Here is a 20,752-nt window from a genome sequence, read left to right as displayed (position 1 = left end):
CTTTCTGAAGAATCTCAGAGACTTTTTAAGGCTTTTTGAAGCTCAGGCACTCTTTTTTTTTTTTTTTTTTTTTAAAAGCTTACAGCACCTGGTATTCCCAGGCGGTCTCCCATCCAAGTACTAACCAGTCCCGACCCTGCTTAGCTTCCGAGATCAGACGAGATCGGGCGTGCCCAAGGTGGTATGGCCGTAAGCTAAAACTGCTGCCAAAATTGGGCTATTTAAAAGGTTAGACCATTAGTGAAGAAAACTAAGAACAACTTTTGAAAAAACTCAAGCTCTTTCATGCTTTCTGAAGAATCTCAGAGACTTTTTAAGGCTTTTTGAAGAAGCTCAGGGACTCTTTTTTTTTTTTCTTAAAAAAGCTTACAACACCTAGTATTCCCATGCGGCCTCCCATCCAAGTACTAACCAGGCCTTATTTAAAAGCTTAGACCATTAGTGAAGAAGACTAAGAAGAACTTTTGAAAAAACTCAAACTCTTTCATGCTTTCTGAAGAATCTCAGAGACTTTTTAAGGCTTTTTGAAGCTCAGGCACTCTTTTTTTTTTTTTTTTTTTTTAAAAGCTTACAGCACCTGGTATTCCCAGGCGGTCTCCCATCCAAGTACTAACCAGGCCCGACCCTGCTTAGCTTCCGAGATCAGACGAGATCGGGCGTGCCCAAGGTGGTATGGCCGTAAGCTAAAACTGCTGCCAAAATTGGGCTATTTAAAAGGTTAGACCATTAGTGAAGAAAACTAAGAACAACTTTTGAAAAAACTCAAGCTCTTTCATGCTTTCTGAAGAATCTCAGAGACTTTTTAAGGCTTTTTGAAGAAGCTCAGGGACTCTTTTTTTTTTTTCTTAAAAATTTTTACAACACCTAGTATTCCCATGCGGCCTCCCATCCAAGTACTAACCAGGCCTTATTTAAAAGCTTAGACCATTAGTGAAGAAGACTAAGAAGAACTTTTGAAAAAACTCAAACTCTTTCATGCTTTCTGAAGAATCTCAGAGACTTTTTAAGGCTTTTTGAAGCTCAGGCACTCTTTTTTTTTTTTTTTTTTTTTTTAAAAGCTTACAGCACCTGGTATTCCCAGGCGGTCTCCCATCCAAGTACTAACCAGTCCCGACCCTGCTTAGCTTCCGAGATCAGACGAGATCGGGCGTGCCCAAGGTGGTATGGCCGTAAGCGAATACTGCTGCCAAAATTGGGCTATTTAAAAGGTTAGACCATTAGTGAAGAAAACTAAGAACAACTTTTGAAAAAACTCAAACTCTTTCATGCTTTCTGAAGAATCTCAGAGACTTTTTAAGGCTTTTTGAAGCTCAGGCACTCTTTTTTTTTTTTTTAAAAGCTTACAGCACCTGGTATTCCCAGGCGGTCTCCCATCCAAGTACTAACCAGGCCCGACCCTGCTTAGCTTCCGAGATCAGACGAGATCGGGCGTGCCCAAGGTGGTATGGCCGTAAGCTAAAACTGCTGCCAAAATTGGGCTATTTAAAAGGTTAGACCATTAGTGAAGAAAACTAAGAACAACTTTTGAAAAAACTCAAGCTCTTTCATGCTTTCTGAAGAATCTCAGAGACTTTTTAAGGGTTTTTGAAGAAGCTCAGGGACTCTTTTTTTTTTTTCTTAAAAAAGCTTACAACACCTAGTATTCCCATGCGGCCTCCCATCCAAGTACTAACCAGGCCTTATTTAAAAGCTTAGACCATTAGTGAAGAAGACTAAGAAGAACTTTTGAAAAAACTCAAACTCTTTCATGCTTTCTGAAGAATCTCAGAGACTTTTTAAGGCTTTTTGAAGCTCAGGCACTCTTTTTTTTTTTTTTTTTTTTTTAAAAGCTTACAGCACCTGGTATTCCCAGGCGGTCTCCCATCCAAGTACTAACCAGGCCCGACCCTGCTTAGCTTCCGAGATCAGACGAGATCGGGCGTGCCCAAGGTGGTATGGCCGTAAGCTAAAACTGCTGCCAAAATTGGGCTATTTAAAAGGTTAGACCATTAGTGAAGAAAACTAAGAACAACTTTTGAAAAAACTCAAGCTCTTTCATGCTTTCTGAAGAATCTCAGAGACTTTTTAAGGCTTTTTGAAGAAGCTCAGGGACTCTTTTTTTTTTTTCTTAAAAATTTTTACAACACCTAGTATTCCCATGCGGCCTCCCATCCAAGTACTAACCAGGCCTTATTTAAAAGCTTAGACCATTAGTGAAGAAGACTAAGAAGAACTTTTGAAAAAACTCAAACTCTTTCATGCTTTCTGAAGAATCTCAGAGACTTTTTAAGGCTTTTTGAAGCTCAGGCACTCTTTTTTTTTTTTTTTTTTTTTTAAAAGCTTACAGCACCTGGTATTCCCAGGCGGTCTCCCATCCAAGTACTAACCAGTCCCGACCCTGCTTAGCTTCCGAGATCAGACGAGATCGGGCGTGCCCAAGGTGGTATGGCCGTAAGCTAAAACTGCTGCCAAAATTGGGCTATTTAAAAGGTTAGACCATTAGTGAAGAAAACTAAGAACAACTTTTGAAAAAACTCAAGCTCTTTCATGCTTTCTGAAGAATCTCAGAGACTTTTTAAGGCTTTTTGAAGAAGCTCAGGGACTCTTTTTTTTTTTTCTTAAAAAAGCTTACAACACCTAGTATTCCCATGCGGCCTCCCATCCAAGTACTAACCAGGCCTTATTTAAAAGCTTAGACCATTAGTGAAGAAGACTAAGAAGAACTTTTGAAAAAACTCAAACTCTTTCATGCTTTCTGAAGAATCTCAGAGACTTTTTAAGGCTTTTTGAAGCTCAGGCACTCTTTTTTTTTTTCTTAAAAAAGCTTACAACACCCAGTATTCCCATGCGGCCTCCCATCCAAGTACTAACCAGGCCTTATTTAAAAGCTTAGACCATTAGTGAAGAAGACTAAGAAGAACTTTTGAAAAAACTCAAACTCTTTCATGCTTTCTGAAGAATCTCAGAGACTTTTTAAGGCTTTTTGAAGCTCAGGCACTCTTTTTTTTTTTTTAAAAAGCTTACAGCACCTGGTATTCCCAGGCGGTCTCCCATCCAAGTACTAACCAGGCCCGACCCTGCTTAGCTTCCGAGATCAGACGAGATCGGGCGTGCCCAAGGTGGTATGGCCGTAAGCTAAAACTGCTGCCAAAATTGGGCTATTTAAAAGGTTAGACCATTTGTGAAGAAAACTAAGAACAACTTTTGAAAAAACTCAAGCTCTTTCATGCTTTCTGAAGAATCTCAGAGACTTTTTAAGGCTTTTTGAAGAAGCTCAGGGACTCTTTTTTTTTTTCTTAAAAAAGCTTACAACACCTAGTATTCCCATGCGGCCTCCCATCCAAGTACTAACCAGGCCTTATTTAAAAGCTTAGACCATTAGTGAAGAAGACTAAGAAGAACTTTTGAAAAAACTCAAACTCTTTCATGCTTTCTGAAGAATCTCAGAGACTTTTTAAGGCTTTTTGAAGCTCAGGCACTCTTTTTTTTTTTTTTTTTTTTTTTAAAAGCTTACAGCACCTGGTATTCCCAGGCGGTCTCCCATCCAAGTACTAACCAGGCCCGACCCTGCTTAGCTTCCGAGATCAGACGAGATCGGGCGTGCCCAAGGTGGTATGGCCGTAAGCTAAAACTGCTGCCAAAATTGGGCTATTTAAAAGGTTAGACCATTAGTGAAGAAAACTAAGAACAACTTTTGAAAAAACTCAAGCTCTTTCATGCTTTCTGAAGAATCTCAGAGACTTTTTAAGGCTTTTTGAAGAAGCTCAGGGACTCTTTTTTTTTTTTCTTAAAAAAGCTTACAACACCTAGTATTCCCATGCGGCCTCCCATCCAAGTACTAACCAGGCCTTATTTAAAAGCTTAGACCATTAGTGAAGAAGACTAAGAAGAACTTTTGAAAAAACTCAAACTCTTTCATGCTTTCTGAAGAATCTCAGAGACTTTTTAAGGCTTTTTGAAGCTCAGGCACTCTTTTTTTTTTTTTTTTTTTTTTAAAAGCTTACAGCACCTGGTATTCCCAGGCGGTCTCCCATCCAAGTACTAACCAGGCCCGACCCTGCTTAGCTTCCGAGATCAGACGAGATCGGGCGTGCCCAAGGTGGTATGGCCGTAAGCTAAAACTGCTGCCAAAATTGGGCTATTTAAAAGGTTAGACCATTAGTGAAGAAAACTAAGAACAACTTTTGAAAAAACTCAAGCTCTTTCATGCTTTCTGAAGAATCTCAGAGACTTTTTAAGGCTTTTTGAAGAAGCTCAGGGACTCTTTTTTTTTTTCTTAAAAATTTTTACAACACCTAGTATTCCCATGCGGCCTCCCATCCAAGTACTAACCAGGCCTTATTTAAAAGCTTAGACCATTAGTGAAGAAGACTAAGAAGAACTTTTGAAAAAACTCAAACTCTTTCATGCTTTCTGAAGAATCTCAGAGACTTTTTAAGGCTTTTTGAAGCTCAGGCACTCTTTTTTTTTTTTTTTTTTTTTTTAAAAGCTTACAGCACCTGGTATTCCCAGGCGGTCTCCCATCCAAGTACTAACCAGTCCCGACCCTGCTTAGCTTCCGAGATCAGACGAGATCGGGCGTGCCCAAGGTGGTATGGCCGTAAGCGAATACTGCTGCCAAAATTGGGCTATTTAAAAGGTTAGACCATTAGTGAAGAAAACTAAGAACAACTTTTGAAAAAACTCAAACTCTTTCATGCTTTCTGAAGAATCTCAGAGACTTTTTAAGGCTTTTTGAAGCTCAGGCACTCTTTTTTTTTTTTTTAAAAGCTTACAGCACCTGGTATTCCCAGGCGGTCTCCCATCCAAGTACTAACCAGGCCCGACCCTGCTTAGCTTCCGAGATCAGACGAGATCGGGCGTGCCCAAGGTGGTATGGCCGTAAGCTAAAACTGCTGCCAAAATTGGGCTATTTAAAAGGTTAGACCATTAGTGAAGAAAACTAAGAACAACTTTTGAAAAAACTCAAGCTCTTTCATGCTTTCTGAAGAATCTCAGAGACTTTTTAAGGGTTTTTGAAGAAGCTCAGGGACTCTTTTTTTTTTTTCTTAAAAAAGCTTACAACACCTAGTATTCCCATGCGGCCTCCCATCCAAGTACTAACCAGGCCTTATTTAAAAGCTTAGACCATTAGTGAAGAAGACTAAGAAGAACTTTTGAAAAAACTCAAACTCTTTCATGCTTTCTGAAGAATCTCAGAGACTTTTTAAGGCTTTTTGAAGCTCAGGCACTCTTTTTTTTTTTTTTTTTTTTTAAAAGCTTACAGCACCTGGTATTCCCAGGCGGTCTCCCATCCAAGTACTAACCAGGCCCGACCCTGCTTAGCTTCCGAGATCAGACGAGATCGGGCGTGCCCAAGGTGGTATGGCCGTAAGCTAAAACTGCTGCCAAAATTGGGCTATTTAAAAGGTTAGACCATTAGTGAAGAAAACTAAGAACAACTTTTGAAAAAACTCAAGCTCTTTCATGCTTTCTGAAGAATCTCAGAGACTTTTTAAGGCTTTTTGAAGAAGCTCAGGGACTCTTTTTTTTTTTTCTTAAAAATTTTTACAACACCTAGTATTCCCATGCGGCCTCCCATCCAAGTACTAACCAGGCCTTATTTAAAAGCTTAGACCATTAGTGAAGAAGACTAAGAAGAACTTTTGAAAAAACTCAAACTCTTTCATGCTTTCTGAAGAATCTCAGAGACTTTTTAAGGCTTTTTGAAGCTCAGGCACTCTTTTTTTTTTTTTTTTTTTTTTAAAAGCTTACAGCACCTGGTATTCCCAGGCGGTCTCCCATCCAAGTACTAACCAGTCCCGACCCTGCTTAGCTTCCGAGATCAGACGAGATCGGGCGTGCCCAAGGTGGTATGGCCGTAAGCTAAAACTGCTGCCAAAATTGGGCTATTTAAAAGGTTAGACCATTAGTGAAGAAAACTAAGAACAACTTTTGAAAAAACTCAAGCTCTTTCATGCTTTCTGAAGAATCTCAGAGACTTTTTAAGGCTTTTTGAAGAAGCTCAGGGACTCTTTTTTTTTTTCTTAAAAAAGCTTACAACACCTAGTATTCCCATGCGGCCTCCCATCCAAGTACTAACCAGGCCTTATTTAAAAGCTTAGACCATTAGTGAAGAAGACTAAGAAGAACTTTTGAAAAAACTCAAACTCTTTCATGCTTTCTGAAGAATCTCAGAGACTTTTTAAGGCTTTTTGAAGCTCAGGCACTCTTTTTTTTTTTCTTAAAAAAGCTTACAACACCCAGTATTCCCATGCGGCCTCCCATCCAAGTACTAACCAGGCCTTATTTAAAAGCTTAGACCATTAGTGAAGAAGACTAAGAAGAACTTTTGAAAAAACTCAAACTCTTTCATGCTTTCTGAAGAATCTCAGAGACTTTTTAAGGCTTTTTGAAGCTCAGGCACTCTTTTTTTTTTTTTAAAAAGCTTACAGCACCTGGTATTCCCAGGCGGTCTCCCATCCAAGTACTAACCAGGCCCGACCCTGCTTAGCTTCCGAGATCAGACGAGATCGGGCGTGCCCAAGGTGGTATGGCCGTAAGCTAAAACTGCTGCCAAAATTGGGCTATTTAAAAGGTTAGACCATTTGTGAAGAAAACTAAGAACAACTTTTGAAAAAACTCAAGCTCTTTCATGCTTTCTGAAGAATCTCAGAGACTTTTTAAGGCTTTTTGAAGAAGCTCAGGGACTCTTTTTTTTTTTTCTTAAAAAAGCTTACAACACCTAGTATTCCCATGCGGCCTCCCATCCAAGTACTAACCAGGCCTTATTTAAAAGCTTAGACCATTAGTGAAGAAGACTAAGAAGAACTTTTGAAAAAACTCAAACTCTTTCATGCTTTCTGAAGAATCTCAGAGACTTTTTAAGGCTTTTTGAAGCTCAGGCACTCTTTTTTTTTTTTTTTTTTTTTTTAAAAGCTTACAGCACCTGGTATTCCCAGGCGGTCTCCCATCCAAGTACTAACCAGGCCCGACCCTGCTTAGCTTCCGAGATCAGACGAGATCGGGCGTGCCCAAGGTGGTATGGCCGTAAGCTAAAACTGCTGCCAAAATTGGGCTATTTAAAAGGTTAGACCATTAGTGAAGAAAACTAAGAACAACTTTTGAAAAAACTCAAGCTCTTTCATGCTTTCTGAAGAATCTCAGAGACTTTTTAAGGCTTTTTGAAGAAGCTCAGGGACTCTTTTTTTTTTTTCTTAAAAATTTTTACAACACCTAGTATTCCCATGCGGCCTCCCATCCAAGTACTAACCAGGCCTTATTTAAAAGCTTAGACCATTAGTGAAGAAGACTAAGAAGAACTTTTGAAAAAACTCAAACTCTTTCATGCTTTCTGAAGAATCTCAGAGACTTTTTAAGGCTTTTTGAAGCTCAGGCACTCTTTTTTTTTTTTTTTTTTTTTTAAAAGCTTACAGCACCTGGTATTCCCAGGCGGTCTCCCATCCAAGTACTAACCAGTCCCGACCCTGCTTAGCTTCCGAGATCAGACGAGATCGGGCGTGCCCAAGGTGGTATGGCCGTAAGCTAAAACTGCTGCCAAAATTGGGCTATTTAAAAGGTTAGACCATTAGTGAAGAAAACTAAGAACAACTTTTGAAAAAACTCAAGCTCTTTCATGCTTTCTGAAGAATCTCAGAGACTTTTTAAGGCTTTTTGAAGAAGCTCAGGGACTCTTTTTTTTTTTCTTAAAAAAGCTTACAACACCTAGTATTCCCATGCGGCCTCCCATCCAAGTACTAACCAGGCCTTATTTAAAAGCTTAGACCATTAGTGAAGAAGACTAAGAAGAACTTTTGAAAAAACTCAAACTCTTTCATGCTTTCTGAAGAATCTCAGAGACTTTTTAAGGCTTTTTGAAGCTCAGGCACTCTTTTTTTTTTTCTTAAAAAAGCTTACAACACCCAGTATTCCCATGCGGCCTCCCATCCAAGTACTAACCAGGCCTTATTTAAAAGCTTAGACCATTAGTGAAGAAGACTAAGAAGAACTTTTGAAAAAACTCAAACTCTTTCATGCTTTCTGAAGAATCTCAGAGACTTTTTAAGGCTTTTTGAAGCTCAGGCACTCTTTTTTTTTTTTTAAAAAGCTTACAGCACCTGGTATTCCCAGGCGGTCTCCCATCCAAGTACTAACCAGGCCCGACCCTGCTTAGCTTCCGAGATCAGACGAGATCGGGCGTGCCCAAGGTGGTATGGCCGTAAGCTAAAACTGCTGCCAAAATTGGGCTATTTAAAAGGTTAGACCATTTGTGAAGAAAACTAAGAACAACTTTTGAAAAAACTCAAGCTCTTTCATGCTTTCTGAAGAATCTCAGAGACTTTTTAAGGCTTTTTGAAGAAGCTCAGGGACTCTTTTTTTTTTTTCTTAAAAAAGCTTACAACACCTAGTATTCCCATGCGGCCTCCCATCCAAGTACTAACCAGGCCTTATTTAAAAGCTTAGACCATTAGTGAAGAAGACTAAGAAGAACTTTTGAAAAAACTCAAACTCTTTCATGCTTTCTGAAGAATCTCAGAGACTTTTTAAGGCTTTTTGAAGCTCAGGCACTCTTTTTTTTTTTTTTTTTTTTTTTAAAAGCTTACAGCACCTGGTATTCCCAGGCGGTCTCCCATCCAAGTACTAACCAGGCCCGACCCTGCTTAGCTTCCGAGATCAGACGAGATCGGGCGTGCCCAAGGTGGTATGGCCGTAAGCTAAAACTGCTGCCAAAATTGGGCTATTTAAAAGGTTAGACCATTAGTGAAGAAAACTAAGAACAACTTTTGAAAAAACTCAAGCTCTTTCATGCTTTCTGAAGAATCTCAGAGACTTTTTAAGGCTTTTTGAAGAAGCTCAGGGACTCTTTTTTTTTTTTCTTAAAAAAGCTTACAACACCTAGTATTCCCATGCGGCCTCCCATCCAAGTACTAACCAGGCCTTATTTAAAAGCTTAGACCATTAGTGAAGAAGACTAAGAAGAACTTTTGAAAAAACTCAAACTCTTTCATGCTTTCTGAAGAATCTCAGAGACTTTTTAAGGCTTTTTGAAGCTCAGGCACTCTTTTTTTTTTTTTTTTTTTTTTAAAAGCTTACAGCACCTGGTATTCCCAGGCGGTCTCCCATCCAAGTACTAACCAGGCCCGACCCTGCTTAGCTTCCGAGATCAGACGAGATCGGGCGTGCCCAAGGTGGTATGGCCGTAAGCTAAAACTGCTGCCAAAATTGGGCTATTTAAAAGGTTAGACCATTAGTGAAGAAAACTAAGAACAACTTTTGAAAAAACTCAAGCTCTTTCATGCTTTCTGAAGAATCTCAGAGACTTTTTAAGGCTTTTTGAAGAAGCTCAGGGACTCTTTTTTTTTTTTCTTAAAAATTTTTACAACACCTAGTATTCCCATGCGGCCTCCCATCCAAGTACTAACCAGGCCTTATTTAAAAGCTTAGACCATTAGTGAAGAAGACTAAGAAGAACTTTTGAAAAAACTCAAACTCTTTCATGCTTTCTGAAGAATCTCAGAGACTTTTTAAGGCTTTTTGAAGCTCAGGCACTCTTTTTTTTTTTTTTTTTTTTTAAAAGCTTACAGCACCTGGTATTCCCAGGCGGTCTCCCATCCAAGTACTAACCAGTCCCGACCCTGCTTAGCTTCCGAGATCAGACGAGATCGGGCGTGCCCAAGGTGGTATGGCCGTAAGCGAATACTGCTGCCAAAATTGGGCTATTTAAAAGGTTAGACCATTAGTGAAGAAAACTAAGAACAACTTTTGAAAAAACTCAAACTCTTTCATGCTTTCTGAAGAATCTCAGAGACTTTTTAAGGCTTTTTGAAGCTCAGGCACTCTTTTTTTTTTTTTTAAAAGCTTACAGCACCTGGTATTCCCAGGCGGTCTCCCATCCAAGTACTAACCAGGCCCGACCCTGCTTAGCTTCCGAGATCAGACGAGATCGGGCGTGCCCAAGGTGGTATGGCCGTAAGCTAAAACTGCTGCCAAAATTGGGCTATTTAAAAGGTTAGACCATTAGTGAAGAAAACTAAGAACAACTTTTGAAAAAACTCAAGCTCTTTCATGCTTTCTGAAGAATCTCAGAGACTTTTTAAGGGTTTTTGAAGAAGCTCAGGGACTCTTTTTTTTTTTTCTTAAAAAAGCTTACAACACCTAGTATTCCCATGCGGCCTCCCATCCAAGTACTAACCAGGCCTTATTTAAAAGCTTAGACCATTAGTGAAGAAGACTAAGAAGAACTTTTGAAAAAACTCAAACTCTTTCATGCTTTCTGAAGAATCTCAGAGACTTTTTAAGGCTTTTTGAAGCTCAGGCACTCTTTTTTTTTTTTTTTTTTTTTTAAAAGCTTACAGCACCTGGTATTCCCAGGCGGTCTCCCATCCAAGTACTAACCAGGCCCGACCCTGCTTAGCTTCCGAGATCAGACGAGATCGGGCGTGCCCAAGGTGGTATGGCCGTAAGCTAAAACTGCTGCCAAAATTGGGCTATTTAAAAGGTTAGACCATTAGTGAAGAAAACTAAGAACAACTTTTGAAAAAACTCAAGCTCTTTCATGCTTTCTGAAGAATCTCAGAGACTTTTTAAGGCTTTTTGAAGAAGCTCAGGGACTCTTTTTTTTTTTTCTTAAAAATTTTTACAACACCTAGTATTCCCATGCGGCCTCCCATCCAAGTACTAACCAGGCCTTATTTAAAAGCTTAGACCATTAGTGAAGAAGACTAAGAAGAACTTTTGAAAAAACTCAAACTCTTTCATGCTTTCTGAAGAATCTCAGAGACTTTTTAAGGCTTTTTGAAGCTCAGGCACTCTTTTTTTTTTTTTTTTTTTTTTAAAAGCTTACAGCACCTGGTATTCCCAGGCGGTCTCCCATCCAAGTACTAACCAGTCCCGACCCTGCTTAGCTTCCGAGATCAGACGAGATCGGGCGTGCCCAAGGTGGTATGGCCGTAAGCTAAAACTGCTGCCAAAATTGGGCTATTTAAAAGGTTAGACCATTAGTGAAGAAAACTAAGAACAACTTTTGAAAAAACTCAAGCTCTTTCATGCTTTCTGAAGAATCTCAGAGACTTTTTAAGGCTTTTTGAAGAAGCTCAGGGACTCTTTTTTTTTTTTCTTAAAAAAGCTTACAACACCTAGTATTCCCATGCGGCCTCCCATCCAAGTACTAACCAGGCCTTATTTAAAAGCTTAGACCATTAGTGAAGAAGACTAAGAAGAACTTTTGAAAAAACTCAAACTCTTTCATGCTTTCTGAAGAATCTCAGAGACTTTTTAAGGCTTTTTGAAGCTCAGGCACTCTTTTTTTTTTTCTTAAAAAAGCTTACAACACCCAGTATTCCCATGCGGCCTCCCATCCAAGTACTAACCAGGCCTTATTTAAAAGCTTAGACCATTAGTGAAGAAGACTAAGAAGAACTTTTGAAAAAACTCAAACTCTTTCATGCTTTCTGAAGAATCTCAGAGACTTTTTAAGGCTTTTTGAAGCTCAGGCACTCTTTTTTTTTTTTAAAAAGCTTACAGCACCTGGTATTCCCAGGCGGTCTCCCATCCAAGTACTAACCAGGCCCGACCCTGCTTAGCTTCCGAGATCAGACGAGATCGGGCGTGCCCAAGGTGGTATGGCCGTAAGCTAAAACTGCTGCCAAAATTGGGCTATTTAAAAGGTTAGACCATTTGTGAAGAAAACTAAGAACAACTTTTGAAAAAACTCAAGCTCTTTCATGCTTTCTGAAGAATCTCAGAGACTTTTTAAGGCTTTTTGAAGAAGCTCAGGGACTCTTTTTTTTTTTTCTTAAAAAAGCTTACAACACCTAGTATTCCCATGCGGCCTCCCATCCAAGTACTAACCAGGCCTTATTTAAAAGCTTAGACCATTAGTGAAGAAGACTAAGAAGAACTTTTGAAAAAACTCAAACTCTTTCATGCTTTCTGAAGAATCTCAGAGACTTTTTAAGGCTTTTTGAAGCTCAGGCACTCTTTTTTTTTTTTTTTTTTTTTTTAAAAGCTTACAGCACCTGGTATTCCCAGGCGGTCTCCCATCCAAGTACTAACCAGGCCCGACCCTGCTTAGCTTCCGAGATCAGACGAGATCGGGCGTGCCCAAGGTGGTATGGCCGTAAGCTAAAACTGCTGCCAAAATTGGGCTATTTAAAAGGTTAGACCATTAGTGAAGAAAACTAAGAACAACTTTTGAAAAAACTCAAGCTCTTTCATGCTTTCTGAAGAATCTCAGAGACTTTTTAAGGCTTTTTGAAGAAGCTCAGGGACTCTTTTTTTTTTTTCTTAAAAAAGCTTACAACACCTAGTATTCCCATGCGGCCTCCCATCCAAGTACTAACCAGGCCTTATTTAAAAGCTTAGACCATTAGTGAAGAAGACTAAGAAGAACTTTTGAAAAAACTCAAACTCTTTCATGCTTTCTGAAGAATCTCAGAGACTTTTTAAGGCTTTTTGAAGCTCAGGCACTCTTTTTTTTTTTTTTTTTTTTTTAAAAGCTTACAGCACCTGGTATTCCCAGGCGGTCTCCCATCCAAGTACTAACCAGGCCCGACCCTGCTTAGCTTCCGAGATCAGACGAGATCGGGCGTGCCCAAGGTGGTATGGCCGTAAGCTAAAACTGCTGCCAAAATTGGGCTATTTAAAAGGTTAGACCATTAGTGAAGAAAACTAAGAACAACTTTTGAAAAAACTCAAGCTCTTTCATGCTTTCTGAAGAATCTCAGAGACTTTTTAAGGCTTTTTGAAGAAGCTCAGGGACTCTTTTTTTTTTTTCTTAAAAATTTTTACAACACCTAGTATTCCCATGCGGCCTCCCATCCAAGTACTAACCAGGCCTTATTTAAAAGCTTAGACCATTAGTGAAGAAGACTAAGAAGAACTTTTGAAAAAACTCAAACTCTTTCATGCTTTCTGAAGAATCTCAGAGACTTTTTAAGGCTTTTTGAAGCTCAGGCACTCTTTTTTTTTTTTTTTTTTTTTTAAAAGCTTACAGCACCTGGTATTCCCAGGCGGTCTCCCATCCAAGTACTAACCAGTCCCGACCCTGCTTAGCTTCCGAGATCAGACGAGATCGGGCGTGCCCAAGGTGGTATGGCCGTAAGCGAATACTGCTGCCAAAATTGGGCTATTTAAAAGGTTAGACCATTAGTGAAGAAAACTAAGAACAACTTTTGAAAAAACTCAAACTCTTTCATGCTTTCTGAAGAATCTCAGAGACTTTTTAAGGCTTTTTGAAGCTCAGGCACTCTTTTTTTTTTTTTTAAAAGCTTACAGCACCTGGTATTCCCAGGCGGTCTCCCATCCAAGTACTAACCAGGCCCGACCCTGCTTAGCTTCCGAGATCAGACGAGATCGGGCGTGCCCAAGGTGGTATGGCCGTAAGCTAAAACTGCTGCCAAAATTGGGCTATTTAAAAGGTTAGACCATTAGTGAAGAAAACTAAGAACAACTTTTGAAAAAACTCAAGCTCTTTCATGCTTTCTGAAGAATCTCAGAGACTTTTTAAGGGTTTTTGAAGAAGCTCAGGGACTCTTTTTTTTTTTTCTTAAAAAAGCTTACAACACCTAGTATTCCCATGCGGCCTCCCATCCAAGTACTAACCAGGCCTTATTTAAAAGCTTAGACCATTAGTGAAGAAGACTAAGAAGAACTTTTGAAAAAACTCAAACTCTTTCATGCTTTCTGAAGAATCTCAGAGACTTTTTAAGGCTTTTTGAAGCTCAGGCACTCTTTTTTTTTTTTTTTTTTTTTTAAAAGCTTACAGCACCTGGTATTCCCAGGCGGTCTCCCATCCAAGTACTAACCAGGCCCGACCCTGCTTAGCTTCCGAGATCAGACGAGATCGGGCGTGCCCAAGGTGGTATGGCCGTAAGCTAAAACTGCTGCCAAAATTGGGCTATTTAAAAGGTTAGACCATTAGTGAAGAAAACTAAGAACAACTTTTGAAAAAACTCAAGCTCTTTCATGCTTTCTGAAGAATCTCAGAGACTTTTTAAGGCTTTTTGAAGAAGCTCAGGGACTCTTTTTTTTTTTTCTTAAAAATTTTTACAACACCTAGTATTCCCATGCGGCCTCCCATCCAAGTACTAACCAGGCCTTATTTAAAAGCTTAGACCATTAGTGAAGAAGACTAAGAAGAACTTTTGAAAAAACTCAAACTCTTTCATGCTTTCTGAAGAATCTCAGAGACTTTTTAAGGCTTTTTGAAGCTCAGGCACTCTTTTTTTTTTTTTTTTTTTTTTAAAAGCTTACAGCACCTGGTATTCCCAGGCGGTCTCCCATCCAAGTACTAACCAGTCCCGACCCTGCTTAGCTTCCGAGATCAGACGAGATCGGGCGTGCCCAAGGTGGTATGGCCGTAAGCTAAAACTGCTGCCAAAATTGGGCTATTTAAAAGGTTAGACCATTAGTGAAGAAAACTAAGAACAACTTTTGAAAAAACTCAAGCTCTTTCATGCTTTCTGAAGAATCTCAGAGACTTTTTAAGGCTTTTTGAAGAAGCTCAGGGACTCTTTTTTTTTTTTCTTAAAAAAGCTTACAACACCTAGTATTCCCATGCGGCCTCCCATCCAAGTACTAACCAGGCCTTATTTAAAAGCTTAGACCATTAGTGAAGAAGACTAAGAAGAACTTTTGAAAAAACTCAAACTCTTTCATGCTTTCTGAAGAATCTCAGAGACTTTTTAAGGCTTTTTGAAGCTCAGGCACTCTTTTTTTTTTTCTTAAAAAAGCTTACAACACCCAGTATTCCCATGCGGCCTCCCATCCAAGTACTAACCAGGCCTTATTTAAAAGCTTAGACCATTAGTGAAGAAGACTAAGAAGAACTTTTGAAAAAACTCAAACTCTTTCATGCTTTCTGAAGAATCTCAGAGACTTTTTAAGGCTTTTTGAAGCTCAGGCACTCTTTTTTTTTTTTTAAAAAGCTTACAGCACCTGGTATTCCCAGGCGGTCTCCCATCCAAGTACTAACCAGGCCCGACCCTGCTTAGCTTCCGAGATCAGACGAGATCGGGCGTGCCCAAGGTGGTATGGCCGTAAGCTAAAACTGCTGCCAAAATTGGGCTATTTAAAAGGTTAGACCATTTGTGAAGAAAACTAAGAACAACTTTTGAAAAAACTCAAGCTCTTTCATGCTTTCTGAAGAATCTCAGAGACTTTTTAAGGCTTTTTGAAGAAGCTCAGGGACTCTTTTTTTTTTTCTTAAAAAAGCTTACAACACCTAGTATTCCCATGCGGCCTCCCATCCAAGTACTAACCAGGCCTTATTTAAAAGCTTAGACCATTAGTGAAGAAGACTAAGAAGAACTTTTGAAAAAACTCAAACTCTTTCATGCTTTCTGAAGAATCTCAGAGACTTTTTAAGGCTTTTTGAAGCTCAGGCACTCTTTTTTTTTTTTTTTTTTTTTTTAAAAGCTTACAGCACCTGGTATTCCCAGGCGGTCTCCCATCCAAGTACTAACCAGGCCCGACCCTGCTTAGCTTCCGAGATCAGACGAGATCGGGCGTGCCCAAGGTGGTATGGCCGTAAGCTAAAACTGCTGCCAAAATTGGGCTATTTAAAAGGTTAGACCATTAGTGAAGAAAACTAAGAACAACTTTTGAAAAAACTCAAGCTCTTTCATGCTTTCTGAAGAATCTCAGAGACTTTTTAAGGCTTTTTGAAGAAGCTCAGGGACTCTTTTTTTTTTTTCTTAAAAAAGCTTACAACACCTAGTATTCCCATGCGGCCTCCCATCCAAGTACTAACCAGGCCTTATTTAAAAGCTTAGACCATTAGTGAAGAAGACTAAGAAGAACTTTTGAAAAAACTCAAACTCTTTCATGCTTTCTGAAGAATCTCAGAGACTTTTTAAGGCTTTTTGAAGCTCAGGCACTCTTTTTTTTTTTTTTTTTTTTTTAAAAGCTTACAGCACCTGGTATTCCCAGGCGGTCTCCCATCCAAGTACTAACCAGGCCCGACCCTGCTTAGCTTCCGAGATCAGACGAGATCGGGCGTGCCCAAGGTGGTATGGCCGTAAGCTAAAACTGCTGCCAAAATTGGGCTATTTAAAAGGTTAGACCATTAGTGAAGAAAACTAAGAACAACTTTTGAAAAAACTCAAGCTCTTTCATGCTTTCTGAAGAATCTCAGAGACTTTTTAAGGCTTTTTGAAGAAGCTCAGGGACTCTTTTTTTTTTTTCTTAAAAAAGCTTACAACACCTAGTATTCCCATGCGGCCTCCCATCCAAGTACTAACCAGGCCTTATTTAAAAGCTTAGACCATTAGTGAAGAAGACTAAGAAGAACTTTTGAAAAAACTCAAACTCTTTCATGCTTTCTGAAGAATCTCAGAGACTTTTTAAGGCTTTTTGAAGCTCAGGCACTCTTTTTTTTTTTTTTTTTTTTTTAAAAGCTTACAGCACCTGGTATTCCCAGGCGGTCTCCCATCCAAGTACTAACCAGGCCCGACCCTGCTTAGCTTCCGAGATCAGACGAGATCGGGCGTGCCCAAGGTGGTATGGCCGTAAGCTAAAACTGCTGCCAAAATTGGGCTATTTAAAAGGTTAGACCATTAGTGAAGAAAACTAAGAACAACTTTTGAAAAAACTCAAGCTCTTTCATGCTTTCTGAAGAATCTCAGAGACTTTTTAAGGCTTTTTGAAGAAGCTCAGGGACTCTTTTTTTTTTTTCTTAAAAATTTTTACAACACCTAGTATTCCCATGCGGCCTCCCATCCAAGTACTAACCAGGCCTTATTTAAAAGCTTAGACCATTAGTGAAGAAGACTAAGAAGAACTTTTGAAAAAACTCAAACTCTTTCATGCTTTCTGAAGAATCTCAGAGACTTTTTAAGGCTTTTTGAAGCTCAGGCACTCTTTTTTTTTTTTTTTTTTTTTTTAAAAGCTTACAGCACCTGGTATTCCCAGGCGGTCTCCCATCCAAGTACTAACCAGTCCCGACCCTGCTTAGCTTCCGAGATCAGACGAGATCGGGCGTGCCCAAGGTGGTATGGCCGTAAGCGAATACTGCTGCCAAAATTGGGCTATTTAAAAGGTTAGACCATTAGTGAAGAAAACTAAGAACAACTTTTGAAAAAACTCAAACTCTTTCATGCTTTCTGAAGAATCTCAGAGACTTTTTAAGGCTTTTTGAAGCTCAGGCACTCTTTTTTTTTTTTTTAAAAGCTTACAGCACCTGGTATTCCCAGGCGGTCTCCCATCCAAGTACTAACCAGGCCCGACCCTGCTTAGCTTCCGAGATCAGACGAGATCGGGCGTGCCCAAGGTGGTATGGCCGTAAGCTAAAACTGCTGCCAAAATTGGGCTATTTAAAAGGTTAGACCATTAGTGAAGAAAACTAAGAACAACTTTTGAAAAAACTCAAGCTCTTTCATGCTTTCTGAAGAATCTCAGAGACTTTTTAAGGGTTTTTGAAGAAGCTCAGGGACTCTTTTTTTTTTTTCTTAAAAAAGCTTACAACACCTAGTATTCCCATGCGGCCTCCCATCCAAGTACTAACCAGGCCTTATTTAAAAGCTTAGACCATTAGTGAAGAAGACTAAGAAGAACTTTTGAAAAAACTCAAACTCTTTCATGCTTTCTGAAGAATCTCAGAGACTTTTTAAGGCTTTTTGAAGCTCAGGCACTCTTTTTTTTTTTTTTTTTTTTTAAAAGCTTACAGCACCTGGTATTCCCAGGCGGTCTCCCATCCAAGTACTAACCAGGCCCGACCCTGCTTAGCTTCCGAGATCAGACGAGATCGGGCGTGCCCAAGGTGGTATGGCCGTAAGCTAAAACTGCTGCCAAAATTGGGCTATTTAAAAGGTTAGACCATTAGTGAAGAAAACTAAGAACAACTTTTGAAAAACTCAAGCTCTTTCATGCTTTCTGAAGAATCTCAGAGACTTTTTAAGGCTTTTTGAAGAAGCTCAGGGACTCTTTTTTTTTTTTCTTAAAAATTTTTACAACACCTAGTATTCCCATGCGGCCTCCCATCCAAGTACTAACCAGGCCTTATTTAAAAGCTTAGACCATTAGTGAAGAAGACTAAGAAGAACTTTTGAAAAAACTCAAACTCTTTCATGCTTTCTGAAGAATCTCAGAGACTTTTTAAGGCTTTTTGAAGCTCAGGCACTCTTTTTTTTTTTTTTTTTTTTTTAAAAGCTTACAGCACCTGGTATTCCCAGGCGGTCTCCCATCCAAGTACTAACCAGTCCCGACCCTGCTTAGCTTCCGAGATCAGACGAGATCGGGCGTGCCCAAGGTGGTATGGCCGTAAGCTAAAACTGCTGCCAAAATTGGGCTATTTAAAAGGTTAGACCATTAGTGAAGAAAACTAAGAACAACTTTTGAAAAACTCAAGCTCTTTCATGCTTTCTGAAGAATCTCAGAGACTTTTTAAGGCTTTTTGAAGAAGCTCAGGGACTCTTTTTTTTTTTCTTAAAAAAGCTTACAACACCTAGTATTCCCATGCGGCCTCCCATCCAAGTACTAACCAGGCCTTATTTAAAAGCTTAGACCATTAGTGAAGAAGACTAAGAAGAACTTTTGAAAAAACTCAAACTCTTTCATGCTTTCTGAAGAATCTCAGAGACTTTTTAAGGCTTTTTGAAGCTCAGGCACTCTTTTTTTTTTTCTTAAAAAAGCTTACAACACCCAGTATTCCCATGCGGCCTCCCATCCAAGTACTAACCAGGCCTTATTTAAAAGCTTAGACCATTAGTGAAGAAGACTAAGAAGAACTTTTGAAAAAACTCAAACTCTTTCATGCTTTCTGAAGAATCTCAGAGACTTTTTAAGGCTTTTTGAAGCTCAGGCACTCTTTTTTTTTTTTTAAAAAGCTTACAGCACCTGGTATTCCCAGGCGGTCTCCCATCCAAGTACTAACCAGGCCCGACCCTGCTTAGCTTCCGAGATCAGACGAGATCGGGCGTGCCCAAGGTGGTATGGCCGTAAGCTAAAACTGCTGCCAAAATTGGGCTATTTAAAAGGTTAGACCATTTGTGAAGAAAACTAAGAACAACTTTTGAAAAACTCAAGCTCTTTCATGCTTTCTGAAGAATCTCAGAGACTTTTTAAGGCTTTTTGAAGAAGCTCAGGGACTCTTTTTTTTTTTTCTTAAAAAAGCTTACAACACCTAGTATTCCCATGCGGCCTCCCATCCAAGTACTAACCAGGCCTTATTTAAAAGCTTAGACCATTAGTGAAGAAGACTAAGAAGAACTTTTGAAAAAACTCAAACTCTTTCATGCTTTCTGAAGAATCTCAGAGACTTTTTAAGGCTTTTTGAAGCTCAGGCACTCTTTTTTTTTTTTTTTTTTTTTTTAAAAGCTTACAGCACCTGGTATTCCCAGGCGGTCTCCCATCCAAGTACTAACCAGGCCCGACCCTGCTTAGCTTCCGAGATCAGACGAGATCGGGCGTGCCCAAGGTGGTATGGCCGTAAGCTAAAACTGCTGCCAAAATTGGGCTATTTAAAAGGTTAGACCATTAGTGAAGAAAACTAAGAACAACTTTTGAAAAAACTCAAGCTCTTTCATGCTTTCTGAAGAATCTCAGAGACTTTTTAAGGCTTTTTGAAGAAGCTCAGGGACTCTTTTTTTTTTTTCTTAAAAAAGCTTACAACACCTAGTATTCCCATGCGGCCTCCCATCCAAGTACTAACCAGGCCTTATTTAAAAGCTTAGACCATTAGTGAAGAAGACTAAGAAGAACTTTTGAAAAAACTCAAACTCTTTCATGCTTTCTGAAGAATCTCAGAGACTTTTTAAGGCTTTTTGAAGCTCAGGCACTCTTTTTTTTTTTTTTTTTTTTTTAAAGCTTACAGCACCTGGTATTCCCAGGCGGTCTCCCATCCAAGTACTAACCAGGCCCGACCCTGCTTAGCTTCCGAGATCAGACGAGATCGGGCGTGCCCAAGGTGGTATGGCCGTAAGCTAAAACTGCTGCCAAAATTGGGCTATTTAAAAGGTTAGGACCATTAGTGAAGAAAACTAAGAACAACTTTTGAAAAAACTCAAGCTCTTTCATGCTTTCTGAAGAATCTCAGAGACTTTTTAAGGCTTTTTGAAGAAGCTCAGGGACTCTTTTTTTTTTTTCTTAAAAATTTTTACAACACCTAGTATTCCCATGCGGCCTCCCATCCAAGTACTAACCAGGCCTTATTTAAAAGCTTAGACCATTAGTGAAGAAGACTAAGAAGAACTTTTGAAAAAACTCAAACTCTTTCATGCTTTCTGAAGAATCTCAGAGACTTTTTAAGGCTTTTTTGAAGCTCAGGCACTCTTTTTTTTTTTTTTTTTTTTTTAAAAGCTTACAGCACCTGGTATTCCCAGGCGGTCTCCCATCCAAGTACTAACCAGTCCCGACCCTGCTTAGCTTCCGAGATCAGACGAGATCGGGCGTGCCCAAGGTGGTATGGCCGTAAGCGAATACTGCTGCCAAAATTGGGCTATTTAAAAGGTTAGACCATTAGTGAAGAAAACTAAGAACAACTTTTGAAAAAACTCAAACTCTTTCATGCTTTCTGAAGAATCTCAGAGACTTTTTAAGGCTTTTTGAAGCTCAGGCACTCTTTTTTTTTTTTTTAAAAGCTTACAGCACCTGGTATTCCCAGGCGGTCTCCCATCCAAGTACTAACCAGGCCCGACCCTGCTTAGCTTCCGAGATCAGACGAGATCGGGCGTGCCCAAGGTGGTATGGCCGTAAGCTAAAACTGCTGCCAAAATTGGGCTATTTAAAAGGTTAGACCATTAGTGAAGAAAACTAAGAACAACTTTTGAAAAAACTCAAGCTCTTTCATGCTTTCTGA

The 20,752-nt window shown here is 39.5% G+C and overlaps 43 non-coding genes across 43 annotated transcripts; all 43 read right to left on the bottom strand.

Moving 5' to 3' along the window:
• Nucleotides 1–76: 76 nt before the first annotated feature.
• Nucleotides 77–195, bottom strand: LOC143699728 (5S ribosomal RNA). Its single transcript, XR_013188646.1, has one exon. It is a non-coding gene; the product is annotated as a 5S ribosomal RNA (ribosomal RNA).
• Nucleotides 196–565: 370 nt separating this feature from the next.
• Nucleotides 566–684, bottom strand: LOC143699772 (5S ribosomal RNA). The gene has a single exon (XR_013188686.1). It is a non-coding gene; the product is annotated as a 5S ribosomal RNA (ribosomal RNA).
• A 372-nt stretch (nucleotides 685–1,056) lies between these two features.
• Nucleotides 1,057–1,175, bottom strand: LOC143699727 (5S ribosomal RNA). Its single transcript, XR_013188645.1, has one exon. It is a non-coding gene; the product is annotated as a 5S ribosomal RNA (ribosomal RNA).
• A 162-nt stretch (nucleotides 1,176–1,337) lies between these two features.
• On the bottom strand, nucleotides 1,338–1,456 carry LOC143699771 (5S ribosomal RNA). Its single transcript, XR_013188685.1, has one exon. It is a non-coding gene; the product is annotated as a 5S ribosomal RNA (ribosomal RNA).
• A 371-nt stretch (nucleotides 1,457–1,827) lies between these two features.
• On the bottom strand, nucleotides 1,828–1,946 carry LOC143699770 (5S ribosomal RNA). The gene has a single exon (XR_013188684.1). It is a non-coding gene; the product is annotated as a 5S ribosomal RNA (ribosomal RNA).
• A 371-nt stretch (nucleotides 1,947–2,317) lies between these two features.
• LOC143699726 (5S ribosomal RNA) lies at nucleotides 2,318–2,436 on the bottom strand. Its single transcript, XR_013188644.1, has one exon. It is a non-coding gene; the product is annotated as a 5S ribosomal RNA (ribosomal RNA).
• Nucleotides 2,437–2,996: 560 nt separating this feature from the next.
• On the bottom strand, nucleotides 2,997–3,115 carry LOC143699769 (5S ribosomal RNA). Its single transcript, XR_013188683.1, has one exon. It is a non-coding gene; the product is annotated as a 5S ribosomal RNA (ribosomal RNA).
• Nucleotides 3,116–3,486: 371 nt separating this feature from the next.
• On the bottom strand, nucleotides 3,487–3,605 carry LOC143699768 (5S ribosomal RNA). Its single transcript, XR_013188682.1, has one exon. It is a non-coding gene; the product is annotated as a 5S ribosomal RNA (ribosomal RNA).
• Nucleotides 3,606–3,976: 371 nt separating this feature from the next.
• On the bottom strand, nucleotides 3,977–4,095 carry LOC143699766 (5S ribosomal RNA). Its single transcript, XR_013188680.1, has one exon. It is a non-coding gene; the product is annotated as a 5S ribosomal RNA (ribosomal RNA).
• A 371-nt stretch (nucleotides 4,096–4,466) lies between these two features.
• Nucleotides 4,467–4,585, bottom strand: LOC143699725 (5S ribosomal RNA). The gene has a single exon (XR_013188643.1). It is a non-coding gene; the product is annotated as a 5S ribosomal RNA (ribosomal RNA).
• A 162-nt stretch (nucleotides 4,586–4,747) lies between these two features.
• On the bottom strand, nucleotides 4,748–4,866 carry LOC143699765 (5S ribosomal RNA). The gene has a single exon (XR_013188679.1). It is a non-coding gene; the product is annotated as a 5S ribosomal RNA (ribosomal RNA).
• Nucleotides 4,867–5,236: 370 nt separating this feature from the next.
• On the bottom strand, nucleotides 5,237–5,355 carry LOC143699764 (5S ribosomal RNA). Its single transcript, XR_013188678.1, has one exon. It is a non-coding gene; the product is annotated as a 5S ribosomal RNA (ribosomal RNA).
• Nucleotides 5,356–5,726: 371 nt separating this feature from the next.
• On the bottom strand, nucleotides 5,727–5,845 carry LOC143699724 (5S ribosomal RNA). Its single transcript, XR_013188642.1, has one exon. It is a non-coding gene; the product is annotated as a 5S ribosomal RNA (ribosomal RNA).
• A 559-nt stretch (nucleotides 5,846–6,404) lies between these two features.
• LOC143699762 (5S ribosomal RNA) lies at nucleotides 6,405–6,523 on the bottom strand. Its single transcript, XR_013188677.1, has one exon. It is a non-coding gene; the product is annotated as a 5S ribosomal RNA (ribosomal RNA).
• Nucleotides 6,524–6,895: 372 nt separating this feature from the next.
• LOC143699761 (5S ribosomal RNA) lies at nucleotides 6,896–7,014 on the bottom strand. The gene has a single exon (XR_013188676.1). It is a non-coding gene; the product is annotated as a 5S ribosomal RNA (ribosomal RNA).
• A 371-nt stretch (nucleotides 7,015–7,385) lies between these two features.
• On the bottom strand, nucleotides 7,386–7,504 carry LOC143699723 (5S ribosomal RNA). The gene has a single exon (XR_013188641.1). It is a non-coding gene; the product is annotated as a 5S ribosomal RNA (ribosomal RNA).
• Nucleotides 7,505–8,063: 559 nt separating this feature from the next.
• LOC143699760 (5S ribosomal RNA) lies at nucleotides 8,064–8,182 on the bottom strand. Its single transcript, XR_013188675.1, has one exon. It is a non-coding gene; the product is annotated as a 5S ribosomal RNA (ribosomal RNA).
• Nucleotides 8,183–8,554: 372 nt separating this feature from the next.
• Nucleotides 8,555–8,673, bottom strand: LOC143699759 (5S ribosomal RNA). The gene has a single exon (XR_013188674.1). It is a non-coding gene; the product is annotated as a 5S ribosomal RNA (ribosomal RNA).
• Nucleotides 8,674–9,044: 371 nt separating this feature from the next.
• LOC143699758 (5S ribosomal RNA) lies at nucleotides 9,045–9,163 on the bottom strand. Its single transcript, XR_013188673.1, has one exon. It is a non-coding gene; the product is annotated as a 5S ribosomal RNA (ribosomal RNA).
• Nucleotides 9,164–9,533: 370 nt separating this feature from the next.
• On the bottom strand, nucleotides 9,534–9,652 carry LOC143699722 (5S ribosomal RNA). The gene has a single exon (XR_013188640.1). It is a non-coding gene; the product is annotated as a 5S ribosomal RNA (ribosomal RNA).
• A 162-nt stretch (nucleotides 9,653–9,814) lies between these two features.
• LOC143699757 (5S ribosomal RNA) lies at nucleotides 9,815–9,933 on the bottom strand. Its single transcript, XR_013188672.1, has one exon. It is a non-coding gene; the product is annotated as a 5S ribosomal RNA (ribosomal RNA).
• Nucleotides 9,934–10,304: 371 nt separating this feature from the next.
• LOC143699756 (5S ribosomal RNA) lies at nucleotides 10,305–10,423 on the bottom strand. Its single transcript, XR_013188671.1, has one exon. It is a non-coding gene; the product is annotated as a 5S ribosomal RNA (ribosomal RNA).
• A 371-nt stretch (nucleotides 10,424–10,794) lies between these two features.
• LOC143699721 (5S ribosomal RNA) lies at nucleotides 10,795–10,913 on the bottom strand. Its single transcript, XR_013188639.1, has one exon. It is a non-coding gene; the product is annotated as a 5S ribosomal RNA (ribosomal RNA).
• Nucleotides 10,914–11,472: 559 nt separating this feature from the next.
• Nucleotides 11,473–11,591, bottom strand: LOC143699754 (5S ribosomal RNA). The gene has a single exon (XR_013188669.1). It is a non-coding gene; the product is annotated as a 5S ribosomal RNA (ribosomal RNA).
• Nucleotides 11,592–11,963: 372 nt separating this feature from the next.
• Nucleotides 11,964–12,082, bottom strand: LOC143699753 (5S ribosomal RNA). Its single transcript, XR_013188668.1, has one exon. It is a non-coding gene; the product is annotated as a 5S ribosomal RNA (ribosomal RNA).
• Nucleotides 12,083–12,453: 371 nt separating this feature from the next.
• On the bottom strand, nucleotides 12,454–12,572 carry LOC143699752 (5S ribosomal RNA). Its single transcript, XR_013188667.1, has one exon. It is a non-coding gene; the product is annotated as a 5S ribosomal RNA (ribosomal RNA).
• Nucleotides 12,573–12,943: 371 nt separating this feature from the next.
• LOC143699720 (5S ribosomal RNA) lies at nucleotides 12,944–13,062 on the bottom strand. Its single transcript, XR_013188638.1, has one exon. It is a non-coding gene; the product is annotated as a 5S ribosomal RNA (ribosomal RNA).
• Nucleotides 13,063–13,224: 162 nt separating this feature from the next.
• LOC143699751 (5S ribosomal RNA) lies at nucleotides 13,225–13,343 on the bottom strand. Its single transcript, XR_013188666.1, has one exon. It is a non-coding gene; the product is annotated as a 5S ribosomal RNA (ribosomal RNA).
• Nucleotides 13,344–13,714: 371 nt separating this feature from the next.
• LOC143699750 (5S ribosomal RNA) lies at nucleotides 13,715–13,833 on the bottom strand. Its single transcript, XR_013188665.1, has one exon. It is a non-coding gene; the product is annotated as a 5S ribosomal RNA (ribosomal RNA).
• Nucleotides 13,834–14,204: 371 nt separating this feature from the next.
• On the bottom strand, nucleotides 14,205–14,323 carry LOC143699719 (5S ribosomal RNA). Its single transcript, XR_013188637.1, has one exon. It is a non-coding gene; the product is annotated as a 5S ribosomal RNA (ribosomal RNA).
• Nucleotides 14,324–14,883: 560 nt separating this feature from the next.
• Nucleotides 14,884–15,002, bottom strand: LOC143699742 (5S ribosomal RNA). The gene has a single exon (XR_013188658.1). It is a non-coding gene; the product is annotated as a 5S ribosomal RNA (ribosomal RNA).
• Nucleotides 15,003–15,373: 371 nt separating this feature from the next.
• LOC143699729 (5S ribosomal RNA) lies at nucleotides 15,374–15,492 on the bottom strand. The gene has a single exon (XR_013188647.1). It is a non-coding gene; the product is annotated as a 5S ribosomal RNA (ribosomal RNA).
• Nucleotides 15,493–15,863: 371 nt separating this feature from the next.
• Nucleotides 15,864–15,982, bottom strand: LOC143699718 (5S ribosomal RNA). The gene has a single exon (XR_013188636.1). It is a non-coding gene; the product is annotated as a 5S ribosomal RNA (ribosomal RNA).
• A 371-nt stretch (nucleotides 15,983–16,353) lies between these two features.
• LOC143699707 (5S ribosomal RNA) lies at nucleotides 16,354–16,472 on the bottom strand. The gene has a single exon (XR_013188625.1). It is a non-coding gene; the product is annotated as a 5S ribosomal RNA (ribosomal RNA).
• A 372-nt stretch (nucleotides 16,473–16,844) lies between these two features.
• On the bottom strand, nucleotides 16,845–16,963 carry LOC143699717 (5S ribosomal RNA). Its single transcript, XR_013188635.1, has one exon. It is a non-coding gene; the product is annotated as a 5S ribosomal RNA (ribosomal RNA).
• Nucleotides 16,964–17,125: 162 nt separating this feature from the next.
• Nucleotides 17,126–17,244, bottom strand: LOC143699696 (5S ribosomal RNA). The gene has a single exon (XR_013188614.1). It is a non-coding gene; the product is annotated as a 5S ribosomal RNA (ribosomal RNA).
• A 370-nt stretch (nucleotides 17,245–17,614) lies between these two features.
• Nucleotides 17,615–17,733, bottom strand: LOC143699790 (5S ribosomal RNA). The gene has a single exon (XR_013188703.1). It is a non-coding gene; the product is annotated as a 5S ribosomal RNA (ribosomal RNA).
• A 370-nt stretch (nucleotides 17,734–18,103) lies between these two features.
• Nucleotides 18,104–18,222, bottom strand: LOC143699716 (5S ribosomal RNA). The gene has a single exon (XR_013188634.1). It is a non-coding gene; the product is annotated as a 5S ribosomal RNA (ribosomal RNA).
• Nucleotides 18,223–18,780: 558 nt separating this feature from the next.
• On the bottom strand, nucleotides 18,781–18,899 carry LOC143699778 (5S ribosomal RNA). Its single transcript, XR_013188692.1, has one exon. It is a non-coding gene; the product is annotated as a 5S ribosomal RNA (ribosomal RNA).
• Nucleotides 18,900–19,270: 371 nt separating this feature from the next.
• Nucleotides 19,271–19,389, bottom strand: LOC143699767 (5S ribosomal RNA). Its single transcript, XR_013188681.1, has one exon. It is a non-coding gene; the product is annotated as a 5S ribosomal RNA (ribosomal RNA).
• Nucleotides 19,390–19,759: 370 nt separating this feature from the next.
• LOC143699755 (5S ribosomal RNA) lies at nucleotides 19,760–19,878 on the bottom strand. The gene has a single exon (XR_013188670.1). It is a non-coding gene; the product is annotated as a 5S ribosomal RNA (ribosomal RNA).
• A 373-nt stretch (nucleotides 19,879–20,251) lies between these two features.
• LOC143699715 (5S ribosomal RNA) lies at nucleotides 20,252–20,370 on the bottom strand. Its single transcript, XR_013188633.1, has one exon. It is a non-coding gene; the product is annotated as a 5S ribosomal RNA (ribosomal RNA).
• Nucleotides 20,371–20,532: 162 nt separating this feature from the next.
• Nucleotides 20,533–20,651, bottom strand: LOC143699690 (5S ribosomal RNA). The gene has a single exon (XR_013188608.1). It is a non-coding gene; the product is annotated as a 5S ribosomal RNA (ribosomal RNA).
• Between the last annotated feature and the right edge of the window lie 101 nt (nucleotides 20,652–20,752).

This window comes from Siphateles boraxobius, unplaced genomic scaffold, assembly GCF_051911475.1.
Source record: "Siphateles boraxobius isolate OS27281-9 unplaced genomic scaffold, OSU_SipBor_1 316, whole genome shotgun sequence".
Taxonomy (NCBI): domain Eukaryota; kingdom Metazoa; phylum Chordata; class Actinopteri; order Cypriniformes; family Leuciscidae; genus Siphateles; species Siphateles boraxobius.
Note: the sequence above shows the minus strand (reverse complement) of the source record. Positions and strands in the feature narration are given on the sequence as shown.